At 44.3% G+C, this 21,858-nt stretch overlaps 1 long non-coding RNA gene across 1 annotated transcript in view; it reads left to right on the forward strand.

Annotated features, from left to right (window-relative positions):
• Positions 1 to 21,858, forward strand: part of LOC131824997 (uncharacterized) — an 85,204-nt gene that overhangs the window by 4,906 nt on the left and 58,440 nt on the right. Inside the window, exon 3 of the long non-coding RNA XR_009351078.1 lies at positions 16,014 to 16,086. This is a non-coding gene — a long non-coding RNA (uncharacterized LOC131824997). The remainder of the gene's footprint in view (positions 1 to 16,013; positions 16,087 to 21,858) is intronic.

The raw sequence follows: 21,858 nt of genomic DNA on the forward strand, positions 1-21,858 counted from the left end.
GCCTCAATAAATACTCATGGGGTCAATGAATGCGTTCACCCTCACTGAGCTGGTAGCATTTCAACCAACTGAGCTACCCTAGCACCCTTAGCTAGTAGCATTTTAAAAGGCACTTTAGAACGTTCTAGCAATGGTGTGCTGTGTAGATAAGAGAGGGAGAGGCTGGAACCACAACTTCAGTGGCATAGCTTCTGAACTTGAGAAATTTCTGGCATTCGTTGTTGCTTTTAGTTCTTGCCAGCAAGGGTACTCCTCTTCTCAGTCCTAGCAACAGTTTCTGCTCTGTATACATGCTACCAAAGATCTTCTAAGGGAGCCCAACACAGAATTAACCTCATCGTGTTTGATTCGACATGATGTATCTTAACAAGATTTATTGTGTGCTTGGTATGTGCTAGACATTGTCCTAGGGACTTGACATGTTGCATTAGAGCTCTCCAGAGAAACAGAGACAATAGGATATATATGTACATATATATTAAATGATTTATTATAAGAGTTTGGCTCCCACTATTATCCTTATTATTTGGGAGGAGCCAGGATTTCGGCCTGTCTGACGTCAGAGCCAATAGGCTTAACTAGTACTGTGTACTAGATACCTCACCCTGCCTTGGAAAACGATCCTAGGGTATTCCTTCATCCTTGCAAGTGATTTTCATTTTATTTTATCAAATAAGATAACTTAGCAGCATCAAATAAAAATTTTAAAAGTAGTTTATTATTTTTATCTGTTACTTTCTAGTCCTCACTCACTTTTACATGTAATTTCAAAAAGGACCAGGTTTGACTCAATTTTATACACAAAGTTAGAAGTGATGCTGGCATAAAGAGTGTCACCCTCATTTGGCCCTGGTTAGTCATTCATAATAATAATGATAAAATAAGGGACGCCTGGGTGGTTTAGTGGGTTAAGCCACTGCCTTCAGCTCAGGTCATGGTCTCAGGGTCCTGGGATCGAGCCCCACATTGGACTTTCTGCTTGGCAGGGAGCCTGCTTCCCCTTCAGTCTCTGCCTGCCTCTCTGCCTACTTGTGATCTCCCTCTCTCTGTCAAATAAATAAATAAAATCTTTGGAAAAAAAAAAAAAAAGAACAGGCTCATAACACCTTTGTTCTCAGCCTCCTCTTTAAAAAAAAAAAAGATAAAATAACATGAAATTATTATTACCAATTGTGTTAAATAATTATTTAATGAATATTTAATATTATTAAATTAAATTAATATTAAATAAAACACTCTCTTCATCTGCAGTTCAGTTTCCTGAAAAGGAGCCCAAAAAGGTGAATCTGTTAGTTATCATAGAAGACATTTATATCAACTTCTCTTCAGATCAAGGGAATATAAGATATCAAATGTTGGATTTGAATGATAGGAATACAGGTAATTTGGGGGGCTCCTGGGTGGCTCAGTTGGTTGAGGATCCAACTCTTGATTTCAGCTCAGGTCACGATCTCAGGGTTGTGTGATCCAGCCCTGTGATAGGCTCCGCACTGGACGTGGAACCTACTAAAGATTCTCTCTCTTCCTCTGCCCCTCTCAGCTACTCTCAAAGAACAAAAAACAAAAACAACGTCCCCCCCCCCCCCCCCAAACCAGATAATTTTCTTTTGGTCTCTCTTTTCTGCCCTTTTTTACACATCATAAGAGAAATGTTTATAATTCACTTTGTTTTTTCTTATGTTGGACAATTACAGCATTAATTAAAACAAGACAAAACTGGGCCAAACTGCCCCTAAGAAATACTTCCTGTGGCTGAAGGAACATCAGGGCTGGTCTACAAGCCATCTCCACTTCCAAAGGCCTTTTAGCACCTTCCTTATCACATCTTAGTCCACAACAGAGCCGGAAGATACAGATTCCAACATCGATATCCCAACACATTGATTTCCTCCAAGATTCTTAGTTACTTAGTGACGGGCCAAGGAACAGAGCCCAGGCATCTAGATTCCCCACTCCCTTATCTGCTAATTATACCCCAAATTAGCCAGCTTTCTGAATTTTTTTCTTTTCTTTTTTTTTTTTTTTTAAGATTTTATTTCTTTGAGAGAAAGAGAGTGAGAAAGAACATGAGAGCACGGTGAGGGGTAGAGGGAAAAGCAGACTCCCCACTGAGCAGCAGTCCTGATACGAGGTTCAATCCTGGAACCTGGGATCATGACATAAGCCAAAGGCAGATGCTTAACTGACTGAGCCACCCAGGTGCCCCTGAAATTTTTTTCTAAAAAGGTTTCATCACATGCATTTTCCTGCTTCATATTGGGTCCCCGGGTCCATGGCTATAGGAACATAAATACAGTAATTAGGAGCAAGGGTAGCAAAAACATGGTGTGCCCTCACCCTCCTCAACCATGGCTGACATCATTCATGGGTCAGGGAACTCTCTTCCCTGAGCTCAGCTTTCCTTTAGATTCTTCTCAACATAGTGCTCCAGGCCTCCGCTACAAACAGCTGGCTCCCAGGGTGAGTCTACTTGCTCTACCTGGATAGGGTAGTGATGTCCACCTTGATTCTTTCTCTTCCTTACATCTGGCCTTGGCTCTATACTGGTCATGGCTATAAACTTGCACTTCTTTCTCACTCTGCTTGAGAGAACAGATTTTGAAAACAGATCTTCAGGCTGGAAGCTACTTTCATCCCAAAGCAGGTTCCTGGGGCATGAGACCTGGGGAGTCACATCTAACCTGTTTATTGTGCCTGCTTTGAAAGCCTTAAATGACCAGTTCAGGCTCACACAGCTGGATTCAGGGCAGAACAAAAGCCACCCGCAGGTGAGCCGGCTCTTGGTCCAGTGCTCTTCACCACTGCCTATCTGACTCTGGGCTTTATCAGACAGAACAGAGAAAATGTTCCTGGGATCTGACATGTGTAAACACTCCTCCATCACCCTGGTCATGGCCGCTTGCCAAGATAGGACTGAGGCCAGATTTAGTGGGTCCTTCAGCCCAGTGACCCTGATGGAAACAATCCCGTGATGTAGAACAGAGGGAGCGGGAGAAAAATGTGCTGTCCTACAAAGAACAAAGCCTGGGATGATTCATTCTCCTGATCCTGGTGATTTACCCCGGGATGCCGGTCACTCATAATGGCTGTCAGCAAATTTGCTGGAATTCTGAATGCTTGTCCTGAACATATAATCCCCTAGTTACTTCCTCATTGTTCCCAAACGTTCAGAGCTTTCCTGGGAATGCTTTCCTGGTTGCCCTCTTAGTACTGTGCAAGAGAACTTTTTAAAATGCCAAATAGTCCGGAGGCCTTGGGTAACTCCCTTAGCTTCCCTGGGCCTCAGCTCCTCAGCATCCTTAAAAATCAGGAATTGAACTCACTGGCCTGGAAGTCCTATGACAAGACACATTTGAGGAAACCTTTTAAATAGTAAAAACTTGTTTGAGCTTTCTCTATCTTAAAACTTGTCTGATTATCTATGTGTTAACTGGACCAGGCAGGTAAGGTGGGTGGGGCAGGGTGGGCCAGGGCCTGGCTGTGGGCATAGCCTCTGGCATGTGGGCCCCCACCAAGCTCTCACTTCCCTGCCTTGGATCTCCCACCATATCCTGGAGGGATCACTTATGTTCAGTTCATCACGACTTATTTCTTGCCAAATTTAGTAAATTCTTACAAAGTAAAAGAAAAGTAAATGACATAAACACCGTGAAAGTATTATGAAAAATCAACAAAGCAGAGTATGTGTATATACAAAGTCATATGAATACAAGTAAATATTTACATGGAAATGTAAACATTTACAACATTCCATTTTTAAGGGGACATGTTGTAGGTGTCCCCCCACCCACAAGGTGTATTTAGTTTTATTTACAGAAATGGGATCAGTTGGAACACATTACTCTGTAACATGCTTTTTTTGCACTAAACAATATGTCTTAGAGTGCTTTATTATGTCAGCTCATGAAGCCTTTTAAAATGGCTACAGAGTCCCTTGTGTGGATATATCACATCATGTTTTAGCTACTCCTTTTTGTCAACCACTTCTTCATTGATGGATATTTAGTTTGCTTCTAGGGTGTTGCTATTTCAAAAAAAAAAATATGGCAATAAACAAATATTCTTGCCCATATGTCTGACCATAAGCAAAAGCATTGGGTTTATAGAAATGCACGTTTTACATCTGAAAAATTCTGCCCACTTGTCCTTCTGTATGGTAATACGAATGGGAATACCCATTTCCCCATCTCATTGATCTTCCATTGTTGTTTTATATTTGCATTTTCTTTATTACCAGCAAGGCTGAGCACATTTACATGTTCATTTGGCTGTTTATATTTCTTTCATGGATTGCCTATTTATACCCCTTGCTTATTTTTCACTTAGGTTGCCTTTTTTCTTATCAATCTGTAGGAGTTGAAAAAGGTTTTTAATCAGCTCGTGTACTCATCACCCAGTTCTGATACTGTCGACTCAGGGCCAGTATATTCTCCTATCCATTTCTACCCCATGCATGGATTCTTCTGAAGCAAATCCCCAACATCATACCAAACCATCTGTTAATATTTTAGTAAGTAAACCTAAAAGATCAAAGCTCTTAAAATATCCACAGTAATATCATATCCAAAAAGAAAAATTATTTCCTTAATATCATCAAACATTCAGTGTTCATATTTCCTTCATTAGCTCTTGTAGTTTTAAAAATAATTACCTCAACATCATCAAGTATCCAGTAAATTTCCTCCATTGGCTCATAAATCTTTTTTAACAGCTTGTTTGAATCCAGATTCAAAGAAGGTCAATGAATTTTAATTGGCTAATAGGCCTTCTAAGTCTCTTTTAATTTACAGATTCTTTCTCTCATTTGTTGGAGAATTCTGGTTCTTTTTCTTTGGAGTTTCCCATAGCCTGGATTTTGCTGATTGCATCTGATGATATCATTGGACATGTCTCTGTGTCCTGTGAGTTTCTTGAATACTTGTGTCGAAGTCTTGCTTTGATTCAAGATTGATGTTTTGACAAGAATATCTTATAGGTGTGTTGTGTTTCCAGCAAGACCCCATGACTCCTGCTGTGTCTTTGTGAGGTTAGTAGTAGGCATTCCCTTATATTTAATCATATAAAGAATGATTAACTGTGATAGGAGAATAACTGTAAAGAAGGATGATGTATGGTATCCAATATCTAAGGGAGAATACTCATGGAGAAATGAGCTTGGAGAGAGGGTTCTCCAAAGACTGAGGCTGCCCCTTAGTTGGAGCAGGTCTGGTTGTGCACAGCAAATGAAGGCAGTTGAGTTCATTGGGCTTCTTGGCCAGAGCTAGTCCACAGTCGCCAGGCAAGCCAGAAAGACTCCACGGATGCCGGCAACGGTGGGAGCTGGCGGCTGCTAAGGGTGGAAGGCCTGCGCGCAGCGTTCAAGTTGGGAACAGTGTCCTCAGGCACAAGTCAGCTGATGCTGAACAGTGCAGAGGAGGAGCTGGGGCTCCACTGCCCGGGTGAGGCCTGGAGAGCGCAGTGCCGAGTCAAGGTGATCGCTGGGCCCAGGCTAGGACTCTGAGGTCTCTGAGGGACTGCACGGCCTAAGCACGTGGCTGGGGCAGAGCAAGCACCCTTGAGAGGCCACGCGGTTGGACCAAGAAAAACAATACCTTTACGCAGACCGAGAAAAACCCCCATTCTCCAGCAGTGTCCCTCCTCCGCCCTCTACTGACAAAGCTTAACATTGCACTCATTGTTCAAAAAAACTGCTTCAAGAGTCCAATCCATTATTACGGAGCAGGTACTGAAGGGTGGTAGGGGGCTGAGAGGCAATAAATTGATAACTGACACAATGATCAGGTCCTAGGCCCTTTATTTCATTAGAGGTTGCAAAATGGTTACATTTTTAATTCTCGCTATCTTCATTTATTAGCCGGAACACTCCTAGAGGGAGACACTTTCTACATCTCTTTGGTTGTCCTGAGGCACAGTATATACAAGAAACTGGCTCTTTCTCCACTGCCACTATTTCTCCCTGTGTCACAAAGTCTGAGTCCTTAGGGTTCCAATATTCTCTCTTCATTCACCAGATCTGAATATGAACTCTAATTTTTGCTCCCTTGCATCTCCTTCTTTCTCTGGTCCAATGTCTGACTTCAGGTCAAAGCTCTTTTGTTAACACCTCCTAAATCCTGACTCTATCTGTAATCCCCCAAATAGAACAAACAGGAAGTGGAACTTTTCATTCACAAACCCCAGAATCATCACAAACACCTTAGGAAGTGGGTGTCCTCGTCCAGGTTTCACAGATGGGGCCGGCCCCTGAGGCTTAGAGAAAGGATGAGAGTGCTTCCAGTCCCCCCAGTGGGAAAGGGCAGAGCTGGGCCTACCCTTAGCTCTGCTTAACTCTGAGTCAGGAGAGCCTGCCAGCCCTGGAAAACTCCCAGCCTTCTGCTTATTTCTCTCCAGGTACCCTCCAATGCACTTGTCTCCTGACTTCTCACCAGTTCTCCATTTGCTTTTGCTTCTGAATTTTCAGGTCATGAAAAATGTTCTCCCAGAATCATCACTAGAAATTCTCTGCCAGGATCACCTCCTCCAATATCCAACTGAGGGCTTACTTCCTAGGCTGTGGTGTCTTCTCAAACAGGAGTCTGAGAACTGTATTTAGCAACAGCTTATTTTCTCTGGTCTCAGGTTGACGGGGCAGACACCTCTCTAGCTTTCAAGACACTGTTTGACCTCCTCCATCCCCTGTCCCTCTCCATCCCCAACACACGTGTCCGACAGAAGGGAATGAGGATAGAGGTGAGAACATCTCTTCCTCAGAGGAGGTTATGCTACTCTGGGGATTGTAAAGAAGAAAATAAACAACACCAAACTTGGCACGGACATTAAATACGGCTCTCTTCATTCTCCACTCTCAGGAAACCATAAGCCAGCTGTGAAGCTCTGGCCATTCCAGCTGCGTGGAGACTGCTGAAAATCCCATTGTGGTCCTTTTCCTCTCTTCCTTCTCCAGTTCACTTTTCTTCCTCAACAACACACCTGCCACTTTTCCTTTCCTCATGCGTCACCTCCTCGGCCCCACAGTTGTCACTCCCACCTCCTGTTCTTCCTTAGCCCTTTCCCCTGAATTCCTTCCTTTCGGTCCATGGCCCCCTGTCTTCCTCTCTTTCCTTCCTCCTACCCCAGCTTTACTGGCAAAACCGAGCAAAATAACAAAGAATGGGGAATAAGTAAACAGCTGCCTACCCTCACTTGGAAGTCCCTGGAAGTGGCTTCCTTCACCTCCATTGCTAGAGTGTCTCTGTGTTTCAAAGTGTTTGGCCCTCATTCAAGGCCAGTCACAGTGGCCGCGGAGTCATTGTGTTGAGATGAAGATAAATCCAGGCAGTTTCTATTTTTAGATGCAATTGTGTTTCTGGAAAAGGCTGCACATAATAGGAAATCCTGAGTGTGAAGACTGTTTCCTGCCAGTTGAAGCATTGTTGTCTTTGGCAGTTCTGACAACAGCAGAAGTCTTCTAGTAAGTGCACAAAGGTGGAGGGGCAGGGTGAGGAAGGAACCTGGCATGTTGGGCAGATGAGAAGCAGTCGAGGGTGGAGGAGTTGGGGAAAGTGGGAATTGCCAGAGAAGGTGATTTAAAACTCTAAGTGAAAGCAAATAAGTTACAGAATCCTGTTAGATAGGGAAAAAATAAATGGTTTACTTTATAAATATACTTGTAGAAACGGGGTCAGCTAGGACAAGGCATTGTCTGCTCCATATGTGCTGGTCCACGATGAAGTGTCCGCCTCATCGATCCTGCTCGAGGTGATAACGCTGACAGTCACTGATGATGACAAGGGGGTTGGTGATGATGGAGTCGGAGAAAATTAGCTCTTTTACTCAAGCCTAAGAAACTGAAGACTCTTTTCTGCTGGGGTCTCTGGAAAGCTCTGAAACAGGGCTTCTCATCCTTTCATATAAAGATGAATCACCTGGGAGCTCATTAAAAATCCATTCTGATTCGGTGTTTGGGAGGAGCCTGAGATTCTGCATTTCTAATGGACTCCCGGGTCAGTTCTGCTAGCTGATCGATATAGGCATCCTGTTCATACACTGAGGGACCAGGAAAACAAGTATGGAAATTCATCTTCAGAGTATTGAGTCACCGTTGGGCCACAGAAAATAAGGCAAAACTTTTTTATTTGACTCACTCTCATGAATCAGGACTCACATCCTGGGGAAGACATGGTAGACACTTTCTCCAACAGATAAAGAACCATTAGCTGGGAGGGCTTACACCAACACCCCTGAACAGTTCAGCAGTGGCCGCCTTCTGTAGACCAAGACTGACTGAAGGATATATAACGTTAAACTTGGGCTCTAGGCATTGTATGGGGGGAGGGGAGCAGGGAGGCATTTGCCCATCAGAGGCAAGGTGGAAGTTATTGCCATAATGGCAAGCAAGGCAGAGAGACAACCCTCCAGAGGCCTTTGTTAATGACTGCTAGACCACGGTGCACGTGGGAGTCAAGTCAGGGGAGCCAGTACGGGAACTTCCTAGCCTACCTAACAGAAAAGATCAAGCGCAAATGGACAAACGCTGGTGTCAGCTGCCACAATGAAGAATGGCAGTCCTCACCCAGTTTCTCAGTGTGGGTTGCAACAAAAACAAGCTAAGACCCAGCCAAAAAACACAGGACAATCCACATGGAGCAACCACACACACACAAACAATAGAAAATAATTAGTTAGGATTGTCTCCTAAAAAAAAAAAAAAAAAGAAGAAGAAGAAAGAAAAGAAAAATAAGAAAAGAAAAGAAAGAAAAAAGAGGGTAAGGCTTGCTTTATACAGAGAAAGTGCCCACTCGGGTTCCCGGTCTCCTGGGTCAAATATGTTAATAAAGGAAAGAAAAGTAGTGCTTCATCCTGATTGGTTGGAAAGACCTTATCCTGATTGGTTGGAAGAGCCTAATCCTGATTGGCCGATATGGGCGGCAACCCAGGCAGCTCATTGGTGCTTTTTGGAGCCGGATCTTGTTTTAAATCTGACTTGCGCAGGGTACCGACTCCTGGCCGCCTCCTGATTCTGTTCTGTGAGGGAAGCCGTCCTACCCTAAGAGCCAATAGAAGGTACCTTGGCTGCACAACATTTGTCACTTGGGGCTTGCCTCCAGGCTCCGTGTCTCACGGTGGTATGCTGGTGGCAGGCCAGCTCTCTATGAAGACGGCGGAAAACGCGGGGGCGGAGGGGAAGTGGCACGAGGGGAGGAGAAGAAAAAACTCTGACTTCAGTACGTGGCGTTTACTGATTTTTAGTTGGGACATAATTCCACCATGGCCAGTTTTAAGCCACTAACATGAAGGGACAAGATGGTTCAGTTCCTCCGTGTAGAAGCAGGAGGGTTCTATAGAACAGCTGGCGGAACTCACCTGGGAGTCGTTTAGAACTCGGGCCAGGTCTCCTTCCCGTAGCGGGGATATTACTCCCTTTCCAAGCCTTACTAAGACAGGACTGTAATTATTGATAAAGCTGCAAATAGGAGTCGGAGGAGCAAATCTCGAGGCTAGCAAACACTGTCGAGCAAGGTATCTGGCGGCGGGGAGGCCTTGGTCTAATCTCCAGGTGGTAGGTGGTCGCTCTGTTACTGGGAGAGGGCTGCTGTGACAGCCTAGAGCTTCTGGGGCACATCACCCCAGATGTCCCATCTCAGAGTCCCACTCTTATCGGGGCCCTCACTTCCTTATGGGAGATATGGCCAAGGCTGTGACTTCAACTCTCTTGTTACTGCAACAGCCTGAAAATCCAGTCCTGAACCTGGTTTTCTTTTTGACTGACCCTCCAGCTGCAGTGGAGGAGAGTTCTTAAAATGTTGCCTGCGAAGCCTTCTGGCTTTTTTTTTTTTTTTTTTTTTTAAGATTTATTTATTTGAGAGAGGGAGAAACTTTTAGCAAACTCCTCACTGTGCTCAGAGCCTGACATGGGGCTCTATCTCACAACCCTGAGATCATGATCTGAGCCAAACCAAGAGTCAGACACTTAACCGACTGAGCCACCCAGATGCCCCAAAGTCTTCTGGCTTTCACGCTATGTTCCAAGTTGATGGTTGGCTGATCTGAACTTGTTGTTTTCTTCAACAATTAACCAGCTCTATAATCTTTTGCCACTGAATCTCTGATATGCCAGTGCCAAAGCCATTGCATAAGCGGATGCATCTCCTTCCAGCAGACTCCATTTCGGCACTGCAAGTGAGTCTTACCCAACTTATTCACAAGCTAAAGAGAGTATCTTCTAGAATCTTTCAAAGCCCCAGATAAGACTCACAATGGGCCCTTGTTGCCATTGGGCTGCTTAATGGTCTGATTCCACAATGCCATTCCAAGTTTAACTTCCAGTACCAACTGTCCTAGGTTGTGTTTTCCTGAATCAGACTCCGACACAAGGATTTGGGTGTAAGTAGTGGATTTGTGAGGGGTTCCCAGGAAACACTCGTAGAGACAGGGAAGGGCAGGAAGCCAATAAGGGTGTGTATCAAGCAAGAGCCCTCTGGGAGATACTGGGATTTAATCCCACTGGGAAACACTCTAGAATATTCCTCAGTTATCCAGTGCCCAAGGGATGAGAAACTTGATGTATTTATCCACACCTCTTCTGACTTTGCCTGTGGGCTGCATCTGGAGGTGCTGATTCATTGGCATCCCAAAATAGCCCTCAGCAAAGAAAAAGCAGGTGTTTACAAAAACAGCTGTTGGTATTTAGAGGTGAGCGCCAAGGAGATACTGGCTGGGCATGTCAGCCTCAGCCACAAATTTGTATCAGAACTGAGCTAAGGATTATCCCCACTATGATAGTGGTAGCAGTACCAAAACGATATGACCCAGCCCAAATGGGGATGGTGGTTGGAAGCTACTGGGGAAAGAGACATAGTCTCAGGTATAGTCTGGGTGATCTCCATGCTGGAGCCAGTAGGTAGATAACACAGTGGTCGGGAGTTCCAGTTAAAGAGCTAGAACCCGGCCCTGCTGTGTGGGGTAAGTCCCCAGTTCCCACTGAGCCTCTCCACTGGAATGCGGGTAGACGTAATCCGTGGGTGGATTCGTGGGATAGACGAGCTACTGCAGATAACCGCTGGGCCCTCCAGGTAACAATGCCTTGCCCAGTTAGGAAAACCCCTTAAGAGTGACTCTGTGGGTCAGAATTTCCAGGCACAAATTGCAGGAAGGTATTTTAGAAAAAAATACAGCTTTTGGAAGGGCCAAATTATACTGAGAATAACAGCGTCTAGCTGCATTGGTGTGGGGTTTTCAGAGCACATTCACAAGTTCAGCTGACCCTCACAACGAGGCAATGAAGACAAATGAGGGGGTATTTTTGTCCTCATTTCACAGATGAAGAAAACTTGAGACTCAATGAGGTCAAGTGACTATTTCTGTTACAGGATTTCTTTTACTTTAATGCCTGAGGTTTTTGCTCACACTACTTTGAAGAATAAAGAGGTAGATGACCAGACAGAGTGGTTGGCAGCAAAGTTAATTGAGCGATAGCACAAAGCTCCCGAGGAGGGAGGGGAACTGAGAGGGTTGTCACCGGAGTTTCTGAGTCAAGGGGGTTTTATGGGCTTGTTGTCGTCTATTTTAACCTGATTAACCCTTCCTGTGCCTGTCATCCAGTCAGGTTTTTGTCCTCTACTGCGGCTTGGGAAAGGGTGGAGGGCTCCTTTCCCCATGGTGTAAATCTTTTTAAGGGTGGTTCCCTCTTTGGGCAGGGCTGTCCCTGTTCGCCTTTCTTCCAACTCCTGCATTATTTCGAAGATCACAAAGCTGCATAGTGGTGGAGGAGAGGCTCAACATCATATCTTCTGATTCTGTGCCATTCAGTGCTTGCTCCTAGGCCAGTGTTTCCTATAAACTGTCTCCCATTAACTGTAAAAGAGAGCCTTGGTAGCGGGATCATATCTGGTTACTTTTGGCGTCCCCAGTGCTGGTATATTTTGATTGCTTGATATCTGTAGGTAAAGCAAATGAATTTAAAAAAAAATTTTTTTTAAGTTTTATTTATTTGAGAGAGAGACGGAGGGAGAACGAGCAGGGTGAGGGCCAGAGGGAGAAGCAGACTTCCCACGGAGCAGGGAGTCTGCTTTGAGACTTGATCCCAGCCCCACGGAAGGCAGATGCTTAACTGACTGAGCCACCCAGGTGCACAGTAAATGAATTTTAAAATCCCTCCCCTCCCCCAAGACCTGTAAAGAGATGCAGAAGTTTTTGTCACTCCTTTTTCTCCTCCCAGCTACATTTGCATCCAACACACATGCACACACTTCTCTCACACATACCCTCACACACTCTGACACACACGCGAACTTCAACCCTGCAGACTTTGCTTCCTCTCCCCCAGCTGTATTCATGGATAACTGACATATTAAACTGTAAAATACTTGGTATGGGTATACATTGTGAAGCATTCCATCTAGTTAATGAACACATCCATCACCTTACATATTTACATATGCTTATCTTTATATGAGAATATTTAAGTTCTACTCTCAGCAAATTTTTTTTAAAAGACTTATTTATCTGACACAGAGAACACAAGCAGGGGGAGAGGGAGAAACAGGCCATCCCTGCCACTGGGCCAGGAGCCCAAAGCTCCATCCCAGGACCCCAAAATCATGACCTGAGCTGAAGGCAGATGCTTAATTAACCAACTGAGCTGCCCAGGTGCCCCTACTTTCAGCAAATTTGAATTAACACAGTTCAGGTGTGTTCTTTTGATGCCTCTTGGAAACCCTCCTAGAAGAACATGAGAAATCATGAAGGGGTCATGATTCTCAGAAATCCTAAGAAGAGCCCTCACATTCATTGGGAGACCCAAACTGCTCTCTGGGAATGCCTTTAAAGTTAGAAGACAGAATCTTGACGGACTCCTGACAACTTGCGGAATTGTTCAGCTACCTTGGGGGAGGCGGTTAGGGTGGAACTGCTCTCCCAGGGTCAAAGCCTCTCTGGAAGTTGCTGGCAGCTCAGCGGTATGCAGTGACCCTCTAGAGCCACAAGAGGGAGCAGTGGTGTAGGGAGTTGGGCTTAAAAGAGCCACCCGCAGCAGGAATGAACCCCCAGAGGCTGGACTGAACCCACAAAAGGAATCTGGACAGAAAGCCAAAGTGAGAGAAGGGGGAGGCCTAGTGGGGAGCAGAACAGAGAGAACATGAGGGAAAACAACTGTAGAATTAAACAGAGGGGGAGCGTGTCAAAATTTAATCATGTTTTATGTGAAGAATAAATTGTTGGGGGACTTTCATCTTTTACTTTGCACTATTCTGATTTTTTTTTGTCTAAAGAAGCATACATTATTTTCTAAATTGACAGCATATAAAAAAACATATTTAAAATAAATGGGAAACAGAACAAGCAGTGAGAAAAATGTTGGAAAAGTCCCAAAGTTGCTCTGGAGTTCTAGGAAACATCAGTGTCATTCTTGGATTTTTGTTTTGTTATGAGGCACTGCCCCTCCACTTCCACATCTGTACTCATCTCCATGGTCTCTTTTTCCTTCCTTCATTCTTTTATGAATTCTAATTGCCTTCTGAACACACTACCTTTAGCCTGAAATTAATAGAAATAAATTAATACCAGATAGTATCAGTGTTTTGCAGTGATTCTTTTTTTTTTTTTTTAAGATTTTATTTATTTGACCGAGATCACAAGTAGAGAGGCAGGCAGAGAGAGAGAGAACAAAGGAAGCAGGCTCCCCGATAAGCAGAGAGCCCGATGTGGGGCTGGATCCCAGGACTCTGGGATCATGAACTGAGCAGAAGGCAGAGGCTTTAACCCACTGAGCCACCCAGGCACCCCAATTGCAGTGACTCTTAACTGAAGCTGTTCCCATTTCCACTTTTTTACGAAGATAAAACTCCAAGTGTTTGATGCCATTCAATTGTTAGGAATTCATTAGAAACAATAGTAAAGCTATTTCAGCTGCCTCTTGGAAGCCTCTATTTAGAGAATCTGTTTTGCATATCCTAAGAGGCATAGCCATAAAGCAGTGACAATGATTTTTAATTAAACATCTTAGACCTTTTTTATCTAATTGACACTCTTCCTGCAAACCACAGGAACCAATATGATTATTGCAGGCATCAAAGCATTTGGCTTAGGAAATTACCCTTGGAGTCCATTTAGGGAAAATTTTTTAAAAATTGACTTGTGTCATGGCTCTTTGGGACTCCAAATATTATTAGCCATCTTACAAAGTGTTTAATGCAAGTGAATTTAGCCTCCGGTGACCCAAAGCTTTTCTGGAAATTAATCCACCTCCAAAGGATAAAGACTCACCACCTCCATTAGGGGCTACCATTCCATGACGAGGAGGGAGGAATAAACAGAATCCAGCCTTGGTGTTGGGGTTATAGCTCTGTGATGTGAGAGGAGGTTATCTTTGTGGCATGCTCTCTTAGCCTCTCCCTGGTTCTTACACAGCTGAGAGAAGGCTGGGGTTGGAGAGCAGCCTCTGCTCCCCTTCCACTCCTCTGAAGGTGGGTCTGAGCTGGTGTGAGCCCAGAAGTGGGCTCCTACTGTCCCAGTGCTTCCCAACCATCTTTATATCACAAATGCATAAAGAGGGCCACTTTTCCCTATTAAAAAAAACTAGAACTTGGGGCGCCTGGGTGGCTCAGTGGGTTGATACCTCTGCCTTTGGCTCGGGTCATGGTTCCAGGGTCCTGGGATCGAGCCCCACGTCGGGCTCTCTGTTCAGCAGGGAGCCTGCTTCCCTTCCTCTCTCTCTGCCTTTCTGCCTACTTGTGATCTCTGTCTGTCAAATAAATAAGTAAAATCTTTAAAAAAAAAAAAAAACTAGAACTAAAGAGGATCTGGAGGCATCATATTATATTACATAAGTATTGAATGTGTATGAAACTTTCAAATAAAATCTTTTAACACTTTTAATGAGAAGCTTGAGTTTGCTTTCATCAACAGAATTTTTTAATTGGATTTTGATGCCTAAAATGTCTCCTTACAACAATTCCTCAAGACGTTTTAATCATAACCTCTTCAGAGTTTTGACAGTCACCATCAAGGATTTTGTTTGCTATAGAAGGTGATAAAATTTCTAAGACCGGCTTTACAGCCGTCCAAAAATTTACAACATGGGAAATTCTAACAAAAGAGACCCCACTGTTCTTCATCTTCCTTCGTTGGGAAAGAGAATGTTGGCATTTCCAGTAGATTATGAATTCAATGGAAGGTTTTTAGAGCAAATATTTCATTTGCAGAGGACATATGTCATTAGGGGGCTTCCCTTGCTGCAAATGGCCCAAAGTATTCCAGGGATATAAAGACAGATAGTAGGACCTATGAAGCCTAGAAGCTGGGACTTTTTGTCTCCTTATTCTCCTCCGCTGGCCACCTCTTGGGCTTCATTCTTGTTTCTTGGCTCCCTTATCGGTACAGGCACTGCTGCTCTCTGCCAGGGTGTAGATGCCTAGGGGGAGGGTGCCTCCTTCACTTGCCTTCAGCTCCACTGTGCATGGCAACCAACACTGAAATCGCCAATGATGCCCCAGCCTCTCAAGCCTGGAGGCCTAAGAAAATCGGGGTTTAGGACACTCTAGTAACCCATCCAGAGCCCCCCACTACAAACCACCGTGGGGGAATTCTCTTCTACATTGAATTCAAGGAATCTTGAGCTCTGGTACCAATCTGGCCTCCGATACTGACAGAGCCATGACCTCTCCCTGCTGGTTTAGCAGAAGGAAATCTCAGGTCATGGCTCTGTCAGTATCAGAGTGCCCTCAACTGACTTTGCACCTGGGGCCAAGCTCTGTAGGAGCTCACCAGGGTTAGCCACAGTCACAGAAAGAAGTTCTGGAGTTTCCGTCTTTGGGTATCTGTTACTTTTGAGGTGTGACCAGCAACTTCTTGACTATTCAAAGTGGAGTATCTGAGAATTGTTCCCGATGTGGTTGGAACAATTGTCATTAGAGTAAATGTACAGTCACTCAAGGTGACTATTTTGAAAGGAGTGACACTCATTTGGATATTAGACTGCTCACGTTAAAATAACTTACCTCTTCCTATCCTTATACATAGTCCTCTTTCATCCATAGGTCAAGAATTCTGCATTTCTGAAGTACTGTTCTAATGCTTCCTCCGTGAGTGAGTCGGCATGAAATCAGCTTGGTAAGTGGGCCTCTTCTAATATTAATCAGCTGTTGCTTTGTATCGCTCATATATTTGTAGCCCTCCCTAAATAACAAATTACCCCACAATTTAGTAGCTAAGATAACAAACAATTACTACCTCATGGTTTCTTTGTGTCAGAAATCAAGCTGGGGAGCGGGGGTGGCCTATCTGTGTGCCTCTGGCTTTAGAATTTCCTCTAAAATTTTAGGTTTTGCAAATTCCAGTTAAGTTCATTGGAGCTTAAGTTTTCCTTTTCTTTCTTTTTCCATCCTGCTATGCTGGGGCCCTAAACATTTTTTTTTTTTTTTTTTTTTTTTTTTTTTGACAAAGAAAGATCACAAGCAGGCAGGGAGAGAGAGAGAGGGAAGCAGGCTCCCCACCGAGCGGAGAGCCCGATGCGGGACTCGATCCCAGGACCCTGAGATCATGACTTGAGCCAAAGACAGCGGCTTAACCCACTGAGACACCCAGGTGCCCCGGCCCTAAACATTTTTAAGTCAGCCCAAGTGGTAATTCACATTGACTATGGCTATGGGGAGAGTTGCCACAAAAATTATACCTGCCTCCAGAGGTGATTTGGAGGCTTCCATAAGATAAATGTACATGAAAAACTCCCTTTCATGGCATGCAGTGGTTCCTCAGTTCTAGGAGATAGAGATATCTGGGAGTCCCCCCGAGTACCTACCTGGCTAGGTACACACATTGTTGAATCCCCTCCCTTAGAATGTGGGCAGGCCGAGGGGGTGATGGGATGGAATGTCCCTCCCATGATTAGGTTACACTAATCCATCCACTGTGAGTTAATAAAGGAGATTATCTCAAGTGAACCTGATCTTTAAAAGACAGTGAAATATTACATTCTCTCAAACTACCACACTGTTGGAGGGTCTGTGGAAGGAAGTACCTGGCAAGAACTTGCAGAAAGCTCTAGACTCTAAGGGCAGTCCCGGCCCATGGCCTGCAAGGGAAACCAGGACCTCAGCCCTACAACCACGGGGAGTTTAATTTTACCAACAACCAAGTGAACCTGGAGCAGATCTTGTCCTAGTTGACCCTCCAGATGAGGACACAACTAGCAAACACCTCCCTCAGTTTCAGCTTTGTGAGGGGTCCTGACAGAGGACCTCTGGACCCTTGCCCACAGAAACTGGAGAGAATAAATGTGTTTTTAAACCACTAAATCTGTGGTAATTTATAATACCACACTGGAAAAGTAATACCTTCTCCATCTTGAAATAAAATTCATAGATAATGTAGTCTGTTTATAAAACATAATAAAATTTCAGTACAGTGTCTTAATCTATTATAAGAAGTATAAGGAAGGTTTTCTAAAAGGAGAATAATACATGTATTTCAACAGGTGAGTGCCCAATCCTAATCACTGAAGAAGACATATGAAAGAGCCAGATATTTGCACCCTGTGTATAGAACCACAGAGAATGTCACAGGTACAAATCAGACTGACCACATTTTTCCAAAACAGTGAACAATCGCTGGTAGAATTTTGTACAAAACAGAGTACAATCTTCTGTCCATTTGTACACTAATGGCAGTTCCCCAAAATGTCAGGGTATATTAAAACTTCACAAAAAGTACCTTGTAATTCAGGTTAGGTTTTTTACACATACAACTTATGAACACATCTCTTATTTACCCAACCATCCAGCGGGACATTTATAATTTATTCGGGATACAGAAAAATTCTTGTATGAGGGACACCTGGGTGGCTCAGTTAAGCATCTGCCTTCGGCTCAGGTCACGATCCCAGGGTTCTGGGATTGAGTCCTGCATTGGGCTTATCGGGCACCCAGCTCACTGGGGAGCCTGCTGTTCCTTCTGCTTGTGTGGTCTCTGTCTCTCTCTGACAAATAAAATCTTTTTTAAAAAAATTATTGTTCAAGGTGAGAGCCCATGCTCTACAGGTTGGGAACCCCCTTCCCAAGTCATGGTGCAATCATAAACTCCCCCATAAATTTCCAAAATGAGCCCCAGGGGAGGGCGCTGCTAGGGCATCAGTGTAACATTCAAGTGCTGTTACTGCTTTGTGGTGCTCATGTCCCATGTCCTGTTGGACTGGCCTTTGGGGTTGTCACCCTGAAGAAAGGGATGCCGTTAAACATTTCAAATGCTTCTGGTACAGGGGATTTGTTTGTTTGGCAAGATGACAATATTGAAATTAAAAATACAAAAACCTTCCAGTGGTGATGACCAAGAATAAAACCACTGCAGAGTGCCCTCCCCAACCCCTGCCTTGCTCTGCGCACAGCTTCCCAGCAGAGAAGCGTGTGGAGGCCAAGCTGTGAGACCCAGCAGGGTGTGCCAGCATTCTGGAAGCACAGGAAGCAAATGGAGCCACTTGCCCACGACTGCAAATGTTGTTGGTGACAAGGTCACTCCGGCTAGTTAACAAGATGCCTGGCTTGGTTTACGGGGAACGCTGATGCCCATTTCTGCTGCCGCAAAGGGGGCTGTGAGGAGGTGTAGCATGCTTCCCAGCCAAAAAGCAAAAGGTACCCCAAGAGAGCACCATCACCTGGGAACTCTGACTGCCCCACTTGCCACAGGCAGGCTGGGGGGCCTTCCCCACCCCACCAGACAAGCCTGAACGTGCAGAAGGAAGGTCCTTGGGTCCAGTCTGGACCCCGGAAAACAGCACCAGTCAGATCCTTCTGTGAGAAACTCGGAAGGAGAAATGTTCACAAATCACAGACTTCCAGCCTCAGAGCCCAGCACCCCAACCCAGTCACGGTGGGGAGGCTTTCCTCCTGGGACTCCCAGCTGCCCAGGGCCTTGGCAGCGAGACTGAGAATAGAAAAGCTCTCCAGCAAGCAGGCAGGTTCCCTCAGCGCCTCATAGCCTCAGAATCATGAGTTGGTTTTTAACGAGGTGTTACTGCTTCTCCAGTACCACCAGAGAGAATCCACTGTCGGGATGTGCTCTCGCCACAAGCGCGGAGAGCCTCTGTTGTCCTGTGCATCTAGATGCTGGCTTTTATTGTGAGTGCCTGCCTTCCCCCAAGAATCTGGAGATGAATGCTATGTCCGCTCTCGGCTCTGGCGTGGACTTGTTTTGGAAAGTAAGCAATATATCTGAGTCCTGTGCTGGTTCTCATTCACCATGAGTCCTCTCCTTTCTTGGATTTCCAGAACTGTTCTTCTGTAGTCTACCTACAAGGGAACATTTCTGCTTCAAGCCAGGAGTGAGAAGGGCCCTATTTTGCAAAATTCCCTGGTTCAATGAAGACCGATCTCATCACATCTTTTTGCTCAGACAGCAAAAAAGAACACCTTACTGACACCCCATCGGGCAGGACTTTTATTGCTGAGCAACAATCTTTTCCCTAGCAGATGGGGAGAGCAAATGGCTCTCCACTCCGTTCAGCCCCACTGAGGAAAGAGCTACTTTCTAAATGTGGACCTTGAAAAAGGAATCCGGAGTAAGACAGGAACTTTCAGCTTTAGGACCAGTACCATGGTCCAGAAATGCTTGATTCTTTCCTCTCTTCTTAGAGTCACACCTTACACTCAGGGCCATATGGTCCTCAGTTACAAAGCATACATTTCTTACATTTCAGCATCTTTAAAACTAGACGTGCCTTGTATATCTCTTACCATTATGACATTGGGCTTTTTATCTCTTAGTAACTTAAATAATGGTATGTCTTATAATTAATAGTTATGTTTATGAGATAAAAACACATAGGCAAAGCAGCTCCAGCAAAGAGAGAACCTTTCCTAAAATTCAGAGCAGTGGGAAATGCCTTGTGAAGAAATCTTGGGTTGTACCTTTTGATGGGGTTATCAGATTACAAACGGCATAAAAATAGTAAAATATTTCCAGAGCGTCAAGGATGGTGTCTTAGCTCGGCTGCTGTAACACAGTACTATACATGGGGTGACTTAAATAATAGACATTTATTTGTCATAGTTCTGGAGGCTGTGAAGTCCAGGATCAAGGTACTGGCAGATTTGGTTCTTGGTGAGGACCCTCTTCCTGGCCAACACCTTATTCATATCCTCACAGAGCAGGGGGATGAGGGAAGGGGTGGCAGAGTGCAAGACATTCTGGTCTCTTCTTATAAAGGCATTAATCCTTTCATGAGGACCCTACCCTCAAGAGCTCATCTAAACCTATTTACTTCCCATACTAGCATGTTCCAGCTGCTATAACAAAAATGCCATAAACTGAGTAGCTTATAAATAACAGAAATTTCTCACAGTTCTAGATGCTGGAAGGCCAAGATCACGGTGCCAGCATGGTCAGGTTGTGGTGAAGGCCCTTTCTTGGGCTACAGATGTCCCACTTCTTCTTATGTCCTCACATGGTGGAAGGAGCAAGGAGCACCGTCAGACCTCTTCTATAAGGACACAGATCCCATTTATGAGGGCTCTGCCCTTGTCACCTAATGCCTCCCAAAGGCTCTACCTCCTAACACTATTACCTTGGGGGTTAGGATTTCAACATATGAAGTTGGAGGACACAGACATTCAGACCATAGCACCTTCCAAAGGCTTCATCTCCGAATATCATCAAATTGGGGGTTAGGACTTCAGCTTATGAATGGAGGCACGGGGTGGGGGGGTTACAATGTAGTCCATAGCAGATATCATCCCCAGTGAGGTGTGACCATTTGGATGACAGTTTTCCTAAGTCATTTCTGTTTGAACATCATAGCACATACAATGTAGTGATTAATTTCTGTGTCCAACTCGTTATTTTTGATGTGCCACCAAACACCCAACCTTGGCCCTTTTCTGGTCAATGATTTTCTACCAATAATTTTAACAATAGTAACATAGAGTTGTTTACCTAGTTATTTATAGTTTATTCAAAGCAAGGAGGACAACTTCTATCCTTTGGGGAAAGACAGTTCCCACTGAATGAAATAAGCAATTTTTAAATTGGAATGGAATTTTTCCATTGGAATGGAAATTTTCAAATGGAATGGAATTTTTAAAAATGAAGGATTCACTTGGGTCCAAAGAATAATGGCCTATGTATAAGATGAGGAAGAAGGTGATCAGACCATTCCTCATAGAGGAAGGTTATTCAACATAAGGCTTGATATGAAGCAGGAGTGTAACAGTCATGAAAATGAGTAGCAAAGAATTGCATTCTAGAATGTGTTCTGGCCTTAAAATATAATGGTTCTACTGGACTCTGGACAGATTCATATAAAGCAAAGTTTCTCAACCTCAGCACCACTGACACTTTGGACTAGGTAATGTTTTGTTGTGGGGCCTGTCCTGTGTATTGAAGGACATTTAGGAGGATATGTAGCACACATACACACTACATATCTGTCTATATAGAAAGAGGGGGGTTGGGATGAACGTGCAAATATGGCAATATGCTAACAATTGTTAAAAACTAGGTGGAGTGAGGGCACCCGGATGGCATAGGTCATGGTCCCAGGATGGTGGGATGGAGCCCTGATCAAGCTCTCTGCTCAGAGGGAGCCTGCTTCCCCCTGCCCCTGCCTGCCTCTCTGCCTACTTGTGATTTCTGTGTCAAATAAATAAATACATAATTCTTAAAAAAAAAAAAACAAAAAACTAAGTGGAGTGTGTATAGTTGTTTTGTCCCATTTTCCTTTTCCATATGTGCGAAAATGTTGAGAGAATAAATGGTTTGGGAGAAAAATTGGTCTCATGGTTCAAATGGAGACCAGGTCATTTTGTTATTTATTTTTAGAGCCAAAAAAGATTGACCTTTTCTCCAAGTAGATCCCAAATAACTTTATTTACTTCTTCACCCTCTTCTCATTTC

Source organism: Mustela lutreola, chromosome 2 (assembly GCF_030435805.1).
Source record: "Mustela lutreola isolate mMusLut2 chromosome 2, mMusLut2.pri, whole genome shotgun sequence".
In the NCBI taxonomy this organism is placed as follows: Eukaryota; Metazoa; Chordata; class Mammalia; order Carnivora; family Mustelidae; genus Mustela; species Mustela lutreola.